The sequence below is a fragment of the Arachis ipaensis genome, chromosome B03, assembly GCF_000816755.2.
Source record: "Arachis ipaensis cultivar K30076 chromosome B03, Araip1.1, whole genome shotgun sequence".
Taxonomy (NCBI): Eukaryota; Viridiplantae; Streptophyta; class Magnoliopsida; order Fabales; family Fabaceae; genus Arachis; species Arachis ipaensis.
This window is the reverse complement of record NC_029787.2, coordinates 12,961,339-12,972,222: the sequence shown is the minus strand read 5'-3', so window position 1 is coordinate 12,972,222 and position 10,884 is coordinate 12,961,339. Positions and strand designations below refer to the sequence as shown.

General features: G+C 27.8%; 1 pseudogene; it reads left to right on the top strand.

The window, feature by feature from the left end:
- LOC110269377 lies at positions 160–2,005 on the top strand (annotated as a pseudogene).

Here is a 10,884-nt window from a genome sequence, read left to right as displayed (position 1 = left end):
TTTATACACATTAAAAATTTATAATTAACTTATTATTATAATATGCACATATGTCTGCACAATAGAATTTTAGAGAGGAGTCTACCACACACGTTGGACAAGTCAAGGTTACTTGATGATATTGACAAGCACTTCTCAGTCGAGATCCTTGATAAGATAATGAGGCCAAAACTATATGCAGTGGTGGAAAAGTTCATGACACATGGACTATGTGGCAAGTACTACAACAGTAGCCCATGCATGTTAAATGGTAGGTACTCAAAATTTTACCTAAACCATTCAGGCCAAAAATTATTATTGATAATGCTGGATTTCCTAGATAAGAAGGTTTGGCACTCATGTAATTGAATGTATGACGTTGACTGGAGATAAAATTGGGCAGGTGGTATTGATTCCGTACATGAACACGATACCTAACAACCAGATTCTTCTATTCCGATTTCGACGGAGACCGTTTTCAATTATTATTTTGTTCGCTATGACTATTAATAAGTCACAAGGACAAATATTAAACACAGTTGGATTGTACCTATCTAGACCAGTTTTTGTTTATGGGCAATTGTATTGCTTTGTCACGAGTAAAATCTAAGAAGGACCGAGAGTTTTGATTCAAAATCATTCATCTATACTTTCCAATACAAGATAAATGTCGTATACAGGGAGGTCTTTCCTAACTTAGGCTAAACAATCACATTGTATTTTACAATTTCTCATCCATGAATCTATTCTGTTATACAAAAATCGAATTTCTGCATTTAATGATGGAGTTGACATGTCATACTTTAAAAAGTGTTTCTTGATTTATTTTTTTAACTCATTATGTATAATTTATTACACTAACTTAGTTATACCAACTAATTGATTTCACTAAATATTTAAATATCAATGTAATTTATTATAATTTATATTACTTAATTAATTATACTACATTAATTATAATTTATACTTATTACTTACACTAATGAATCAAGAGTAGATAAAATATTATATATGTATTAATTATACATAATGAATCAAACGATTTAATTTTCTTTTTCTTTTGTTTTAGGTCATCACAAACAGACCGGACTCTGAAGAGGCAACTACCCTTGCACAGCAAAAGTTTCTCCCCCAGTCTGGTTACTGTTCCACGTTCTTTTATGGTTATTGATGATGCATGAGAGCCTTTCTGGAGATATCGCTTGTAACGTGGGAGGAATTTTATTCAATTGAAACTCAAGATGCTTCTTCTGTCTTTTCTTTATTTTTCATCGTTGGACTTCTTCTCTAACCTTTCCTTTCGACTCTTTCTTGCTCTATTTTAATTGATTTTAATTTTGTTGCCATTTTTTTTCATAAATTCTCTTTTCTTGCTCGACATTTTGATTAGGTTTTGTTGCTTTTTTTTTCAAATTTTATTTTTTTAGAGGATAAAGTATACTTTTTTACAAACAGTTGGTGGGCACCAAAATACTCACAAGAAAGAGAGGATGAAGAAGAAAAGGTTGCAGCTTCAAGCAAGGAAAACCACCATAAACTACTATCTTCAACAGCCCAATTTCCCAAACAACAATTATCATAGTTTTTCTTACCATAATCATAATCATAATAACAGTAACAAACCTTGGTTCTATGATCCTTCTTCCTACAACTATTATTCTAATCTGACTTCACAATTTGTGAAAAATCCCAAATTGGCTTCTACCCCAATGATCAAGATTCAAATTTTTTGGTCGAAAAAGCATCAAATAGTAATTGGTATTTATCTCTATCATCATCATATCAAGCTGCTGCTTCTTCACAGCAAGATTCTTGCATATTCAACTTCTCTAATACTAGTACTAATAATAATAATAATAATAATAATAATAATAATAATAATAATAATAATAGGGCTTACAACATCTTCAAGCCTTGCAACTTTCTTGATTCTTCAAATCATCAAATACAAAGTCATAGTAGTAATAACAAAATTTTGGATCTTCAATTAGGCCTCAATTTATAGTCAAATACAAGAGGGGCCTAATTTATTAGTATTATTATTGATTAAGGCATACAGGATATATACATGCAATGAAAAAATAGAAAGCTGGGTTTGCTAACAGAGAAGGAGGAAGAGCGATGGCTTCGACGGTGCTGGATTTTCGCGAAGAAAAAGAGAAAGAAGAAAAAAAAGGGTGATGGTCATCGAACAGAGATGGTGATGATGGAGATGGAGAGTCGGAGAAGAAAGGAGAAAGAAGGAGAATGAGGGATTTGGCCGGCGACGATAAAGGAGAAGGTTGACAGTGGTTGCTCAATAATGGTGATAGTAGTGAAAATAATGGTGAGATGAAAAGAGAGAAAGAAGGAGACAGAGGATTGTAATGATGATGACGATGATAATAGGTATAAGGGAGGAGTATATTTGGAAAGAAAAATATTAATTATTAAAAAATTAGTAATTAGGGTAAAATTGATGCAAATAGAAAATTTGATGGATAAAATTGAAACAAATTAAAATTTAGGGATATTTTAAAATTTTTTAGCAAACTTCAAAGAGAAAAAGTATACTTTACCCTTTTCTATATTTTTTAATCTGCACGTTTTGATTGAAAAATATTTATGATACAGAATGTGTATTTTATTTTCAATTCAAATATTTTTTCATTTTTGTGAATCGTCAAGACAGATTTCTTCTTCTTTTGGGTATGGAGAATTTATCATCTATCTATTTAATCTATCTATTTAATATACTAAAACTGGGTTTCTCTCAACTAATTAAGATGACGTGTTGATTCCTCGTGAGTCCGTTTTCCCTCCAAAATGCATGAAATTTTTCATCTATTCTAAATTATTTTATAAAAAATATCTTTATTATAATTATATTATAATTAATATTTAATAAATAATATATAATTATACCAATTTAGAAACATATCTTCATTATTATATTCAATAATAATAATAATAATAATAATAATAATAATAATAATAAATTGTAATAATAAAATTGAAATTATCACGTGGATAAAGTAACATCTTAAAATTATAATAATTTATCACTGGTAATCGAAAAAATTATAATAGGGTTACGTAAAAGTATTTTTAGCATTAGCATATAATAATTCTACAAGTTATTTTTTTTATTACTTTAACCCGTTATAATTCTATCTTCTTATGATATTTATTTCAAACATTTTTAGTTATTATACCCGTCCATGATAATATATCTCTACTCCCTTTCTATTTCAATCTGTGTATATTAGGTATAATATTCTTATTTATTGTCTTAGATTTCTCTAATTTTGATAGAAGATAATGATTCTAATTATGATATGATAAAATTATATAATTTTAACAAAATTAATATATGATGCAAAATTACTTTTATATAATAAAAAATTACCTTAATAATAAATAATTTACATATTTATTTTTATTTTACTAAAGTCTATATATAGTGTTTTTCTGTGGTACATGAATCTAAATTTGAGAGTCAACTCATAATTTTATATTTTTTTTACTACTTTATAGAATAAGAATGTATTCTTCGTTTATTAATTGTTGTTGCTCTAAGTTATTCTTATCGTCTAATGTTCCAGTTCGATTGTCTTTTGCCACAATCGTTTTACAATGCATCACATCCATGAAATACATCATTGAGTTGTCTTCACTGATTCGGGTTCCAACTACATGGATGTAAGCGTTCAAAGAAGGGGCAATAATCTCTACTTTACCGAAGGATGGTTGGATCTACTCATCACCTATTATGACCAACCTAATGGGATATGGTTAAAGTTAGCTCTCTTGGGAGGAGCTCGATTTTTGATTGAGGAATTGTTTCCACGGAACTTTATGGGGCAAGTTCAAGTTCCATCCCTCCATGCTTTTTACGTCTGTCCGAGAATCTTCGAAGTGGAGCACATAATGAGATTGAATTCCCTCAATTTAAGTGCAATTTTGCTAAATTCGTGACAAACTCGGATATGCAATTTCAACGATTGGTAATATATTTAAATTTTATTATTTTAAGCTTTTCGTTATTAGAATAATTTTATAACATATTTTGATTTTTTTTCATAAATTACTGACTTTCTTTTGCATGCAATGTCATTGAGGGGAATAAGGGTTAGTTTGGTTTTTCGGTGTGGCAATTATATACCTTGTCGCATTGCATGGATAACGGATGATGAAGTTTATTTAACACGAAGATGGTTTGAATTTGTACGAATTCTAAATGTTCAAACTTACGATATTGTTTCAGTTGGTTGTCGTTACGAGAATGACTCTATTCTATACGTGACTAAGGATTAGAATAGAATCAATATTATTTAAGTAATTTGGTTTTAATATTAGTATTTGATTAAATTAGTATTAAAAAATTTTAAATTATTGTCTCAAATTATATATTATGAATATTTTTCGTGAATGTGCTATTTTTAAATATTAAATATTTTAATAAAATGAAGTACCGTAAGATATATTTAAGTTTATTTTTATCCTTGATTTCTTTAGTTGTATTTTCATATGAATAATGCATGATTATATTAATTTAAGAAAATATCTTCATTATAATTATATCAAATCAATATTTAATGTGTTATTAAATTATTTATCAATCATCAATATTTTTAATCATTCTAATTATATCAATTGATATAGTTCTAATTCTCATTCAAGTACAATAATTTTATTAGGAAATAGTTAAATCACACATTAATAGTGACCCATTTAATTTGATAATAATAATAACAATAATAATAATAAAGTCTATACAGTACATGCATTATATTTTAAAAAGGTAAAATATATTTAAAAAAAATTAGGGTATTAATAATCAATTGTGATTAATATCAATATCAATAATTAATTTTTATAATTATTTTTGTACTACTAAATGCTACATATAGTATTTTTTTTGTAGAATAAAAAAGGTTGTGATTTATAACATTTTCGTAAAATTATATTGTATAGACACAAGATTAATTAGATAACAAATTGAATTTAATTAATATATTTTATTTTTTGCTCATATTTTTCATTAATTATTTTACTTTTTATACAGTATAAATATATTGAATGTAAAAAAGAAAAAAATAATATTGAATATTATCTATTTTATTTATTGAGTAAATTACTATTTGTACCCATAAAAGATACAGATGTTGACAAATGTACCTATATAAGAATAAAACGACAATTATAACTACGGAAGATGGCTTCCGTGTGCTAAGAGTACCTAGACGTTGGTTACACAATTGGTCTGTTAGAGTTTTAGAAATTACACATGAATTCTTTTTTTCTCTCAAATAATAAATTTATTCTAATTATATTATAATTGGCTTATGAATAATGCATGATTATATTAATTTAAGAAAATATCTTCATTATAATTATATCAAATTAATATTTAATGTGTTATTAAACTATTTATCAATCATCGATATTTTTAATCATTCTAATTATATCAATTGATATAGTTCTAATTCTCATTCAAGTACAATAATTTTATTAGGAAATAGTTAAATCACACATTAATAGTGACCCATTTAATTTGATAATAATAATAACAATAATAATAATAAAGTCTATACAGTACATGCATTATATTTTAAAAAGGTAAAATATATTTAAAAAAAATTAGGGTATTAATAATCAATTGTGATTAATATCAATATCAATAATTAATTTTTATAATTATTTTTGTACTACTAAATGCTACATATAGTATTTTTTTTGTAGAATAAAAAAGGTTGTGATTTATAACATTTTCGTAAAATTATATTGTATAGACACAAGATTAATTAGATAACAAATTGAATTTAATTAATATATTTTATTTTTTGCTCATATTTTTCATTAATTATTTTACTTTTTATATTTACAAAATATATTGAATGTAAAAAAGAAAAAAATAATATTGAATATTATCTATTTTATTTATTGAGTAAATTACTATTTGTACCCATAAAAGATACAGATGTTGACAAATGTACCTATATAAGAATAAAACGACAATTATAACTACGGAAGATGGCTTCCGTGTGCTAAGAGTACCTAGACGTTGGTTACACAATTGGTCTGTTAGGGTATTCTTGGCACACAAAAACTATCTTTCGTGGGTACCATTGTCGTTTTATTCTTATATGGATACATTTGTCGGCGTTTGTATCTTTCATGGATACAAATGGTAATTTATTCTTATTTATTTATTTAGAGTCATAATTAAATTTGATATAATTATAGCAAATATCTAAAATTAATAATAACATGATACTATAATTTTAAGTTGTATAATATAATAAAAAAATATAGCAATTTATGTATGTTTCCTATATAGCTTTTCGTAAAGTTATATCGTATAGATACAAGATTAATTAGATAATATATTGAATTTTAATTAATATGTTTTATTTTCTGTTCATATTTTTTTATTAATTATTTTACTTTTTATATTTACAGTAAATATTGAATGTAAAAAAAATAATATTGAATGTTATCTATTTTATTTATTTAGAGTCATAATTAAATTTGATATAATTATAGCAAGTATCTAGAATTAATAATAGCATGATACTATAATTTTAAGTTGTATAATATAATAAAAAAATATAGCAATTTATGTATGTTTCCTATATAGCAATAATATTATATATATTTATATATCTCCTCTTTTTGCTCTTTCCTAAAAATATTAGCTTATAATTAATGTAGATAACATATATATTGAGTAAGTATCTCTATTGAATTAATTATAAAGGTTAATAAAATATAATGACATAAATTTTATCTAATTGTAGCAAGTATCTCTATAAAATATAAGGAATAATAGTGAATTGTTACAATTATTTATCATTTAAAAAATTTGTACCTCAGATATAGATTCTCGCTTCTGTTTATTATTTTTCGTACCTAAGGGCTACTAACTACGATTCTATCAACAGTATTACCTATGGTAGATTATGTAATAAAAAGTTTGAAAAATAAAGGGAAGAATTATAAGGTTATGGAAAGTCCCATCCAAATTTGACAAGAACAAGACATCTTACATAGAAATGATTCTCATAAATGATAATGTAAGTTGATTATTTTCCATGATTCTTTCAAGTGATGCTAGGTCTTTAACAAAAACGATTAATAACTATATTAGAATTGATACACTTAACACCAGATTAAGAAAAAACGAACATATAACATGTTATTTTTTTATTAATTAAATTATTATAATTTAAATTAATTTTAAAAATAATTTAAAATTATAATTTTAATCTTATCACGTGCATGACACGGGTAATTACACTTGTTTTAGATACATTTGGGTTTAGTTCAATTTTAAAATTACTTACTGAAAATATACCCTTTCTTAGATGCTATAAGAGGTATGATTCTAAAATTTTTTATTCTTCATGTCTTATTCGGATATTTTCATTTTAGGATTTACGTTTCCTTTTAATCTTTGTTCATCAAAGAAAAATGGCTAAGCGGTATGATTATTTGGAAATGATTACACCACCAAAAAAATGTTGGAGGATTTATGTCAAAATTATCAGATATTGGTTGTCATCGAGTTTTAAAAATTCCATTGAAATGATATTTATAGATGAACAGATAACTCTAATTCTATGCACAAAAATCTCATAGTACAAATTCATAAATTATATTTTTTCTCTGATAATTACTATATGATGAGTTCTCCATGATTTTTTATGATGTTCATAATTCATAGTCAAAGTTAGAAGAAGAATAGACAAAATATAAGTAAAAAAGGATTTAGAAGATGAAGCTCCAAGTTGGAAAAAAAAAAAGCTAACTGGAATGACAACATTTTGTTTCATTTTTTTGTCAATTTTTTTTGGTGATTAAACATAATTTATTTTTTTATTTTGCAGAGTGAATCCAAGATAATTAAACCTTGTTGCTTTTTATAGTTTAATATTGTCTCTAATTTTTATTCGTGTAAATAGCCATTTCTGACCATGAAAGATTTGGACGCCGACAAAATTGACCATGAAAAATTAAAATTAAACTTATACCCATATAAGATAAATTTTATTCGACAAAAATAACCAATTATTAAATTTTTGTTCATAATTCCATAAACACCCTTAACCTTTCATCTTTCTTTATCTCCAAGTCTAATCCCTAACCCTAACCCTATTCCGCTTCCTCTTCCTCTGCCTTTATCCTCCAATCTTCTCTCTGGTCACAATCCCCTCCCACCGCCACCATTTCCTCACCATCCCTTCTCTGTTAACCATCACTAGCTCCAACACCACCACCGCTTCATTTCCTTCCCTCCAACCACTTCCTCCACCGCCATTGAAGATCCTCCTCAGAGAAGAAAAACTTTTCAAATTGAAAACTCCGTTGTACCTACTATATATGTATTATCCATCATCAATCATCAATAATTATTTCACCTGCAAATTGGAATCCTATTATAAAATTTTTAAGTACAAGTAGCTAGAATTAAAATTTCTATATTAATTTTCAGTCTAACACATTATTTGATCGAAATTCAAAAGTGAGAAAGAAATTAATAATATTTTTCTCATCAAACACATTATTAACATGCAGATCGGTTTCTCCAGTAGTGGCGACAACAATATAGACAAAAATCCTTCCTCACCTACTAGGCCTCACCACTAACCGCCATCCAAGCCGCTAAAACTCGCTGCCACAACGCCCTCACCACGCGCCTCTCTGAGTTCTGTTCCACCACGCACTTTCTTTGCTTCCCGGACTTCAAGCCCAATCTCTCCAAGCGAGACAAGAGCCAAAGCTTCACTGGCTATGAAGACGGTCAAAACTTCACTAACTACGACATCGACGAATCCGGAAGCGTCATCGACACTGGGTTTCTAATTTGAAAAGTTTTTTTCTTTTTGAAGGAGCTGAGGAGGGTCTTCAATGGCAGTGAAAGAAGTGATTAGAGGGGAGAGGTGGGGAAGGAAATAAGCGGTAGTAGTGTTAGAGTTGGTGATGGTCGACGAAAAACGGAAGGTAAGGGGGATGGAAGGGATGGTGGTGGTGGAAGGGGATGGTAAGGTTGGAGAGTAAACACAGAGGAGGAGGGAGTGGGGTTAGATTGATAGGGTTAGGGATTGGGTTTAGAGATAAAGAAAGATGAAAGATGAAAGGTTAGGGGTATTTATGGAATTATGAAAAAAATTTAATAATTGATTATTTTTGTCGAACAAAACTTATCTTATATGGGTATAACTTTAATTTTAATTTTTCATGGTCAATTTTGTCAGCGTCCGAATCTTTCACGGTTAGAAATGGCTATTTACTCTTTATTCTTACGCGATTTGAGTAGTTATACCCTGCTATATTAGTCTTTGTTTTAACTTATGGTACGGTGTGTCCAAAAGTAAGTTAATTAGGTAGATGACAACTCAGAATATATTGAATAACATGATATGTGTTTGATTCTTTTCACACCTTTAAAAGTTCTTTTACATATTTTAAAATTTACTTTTCATGAGGGAAATTTTAAGATATATACTTTTTAATTTTAGTTAAAGGATTTTTTGCATAAAGGATACAAGAAGTGAGTTTTAAGATATATACTTTTCAATATGTAATTCTTCGATCTTTACCTGAGTTTTTTACAAATAATCAAGTACATATATGAAAACTTCACAAAGGGGCAGAAAATGTAACACCCTAACTATCAGAATGTCACGCTTTCGACTGCGCCACTTTGATAATTTAAGTATTACGACGACTCTTATAATATTTAATACTAAAATATGAGTCTGTTTAAAACTTAAACCGTATAACCGCTCAAAGGACTTTTTAAATAAGTAACATATATCCATACGAATATCAACACTTACAAATTAAAGGATATATATATATACATAAAATTAACTTTACAAACATTGCATAATCCAAATTCCTATCCCTCATAAAAACTTGTAAGGATAAAGGTGAGGGGAAAAAGTAACTAATACAACACAACATAGCATTTAAATAGAAACGAATTAACTAAGCTCTTCCAAACTTCGTCGTCCATAACCTGAAAAGAAAAGACCTGTAGGGGAGTGAGAACATCGTCCTTGAAAGGGTTCTCACTATAGGGTTACATAATTGCTATAATAAGATACGAAAATAAAATTGTTTTTAAAGTACAGTGATTAATAACCGCCTTATGCTTCTTTTCAAAAGCCAAAGATTTAATATTCAAAATCCAAAATCCTTTCTAAAAGTGAAAGCTGTTAGTTTCTCAGAAATCCAAAAGCCTTTTTAAAAGTTTTTTCTAGACAGCATGAATGACAAAGTTGTTTCAAGCATAGGTTCATTAAGTGTATGCTGAACCAGTTTAGTTTTTGATACTTTTCTAAGGAATGACCAACCTGTTCTAAGTATAGGTTCATTACGTCTATGCTTAACCAATTTAGTTTTTCATACTTCTAAACCAAAAACACACACCAAGCACAGCCTTTGGCACATCTATAACCAACCACGGCCCTAGGCCCAAACAATTCAAACAACAGCCAATCCAACCAATTTTCAATCACAAACACAAGTAGGAATGTTCAAGCATAATCAAGCAGTTACATCAAGTAAAGCAATTAGCAATTAGACATAGTTATACACATAGGCAAAGGCATTCTAAATATCATTTGATGCACTAAATCAAAAAATGCCATTTAAAGATATTGAAAAGAAAGAAAAAGAAAAAGGTATTCATTTTTATTTATTCATTTCTAAGAGGGTACTGTTTTGGTATATCCATGTTTGAAGGCAGCTTCATCCTTGCCATTCTTAATTTCTTGTATCTAATTTAATATAGTGTGTTCGTCTTCCATCTTCCATGTCTATAAGCATTTAAAAGACTTCATACACAGTTCAGGTGGTATCTCCCCTAGTTATTATGAGTTGTGTGGAGATGTTATTGATTTCAATCCATTACAT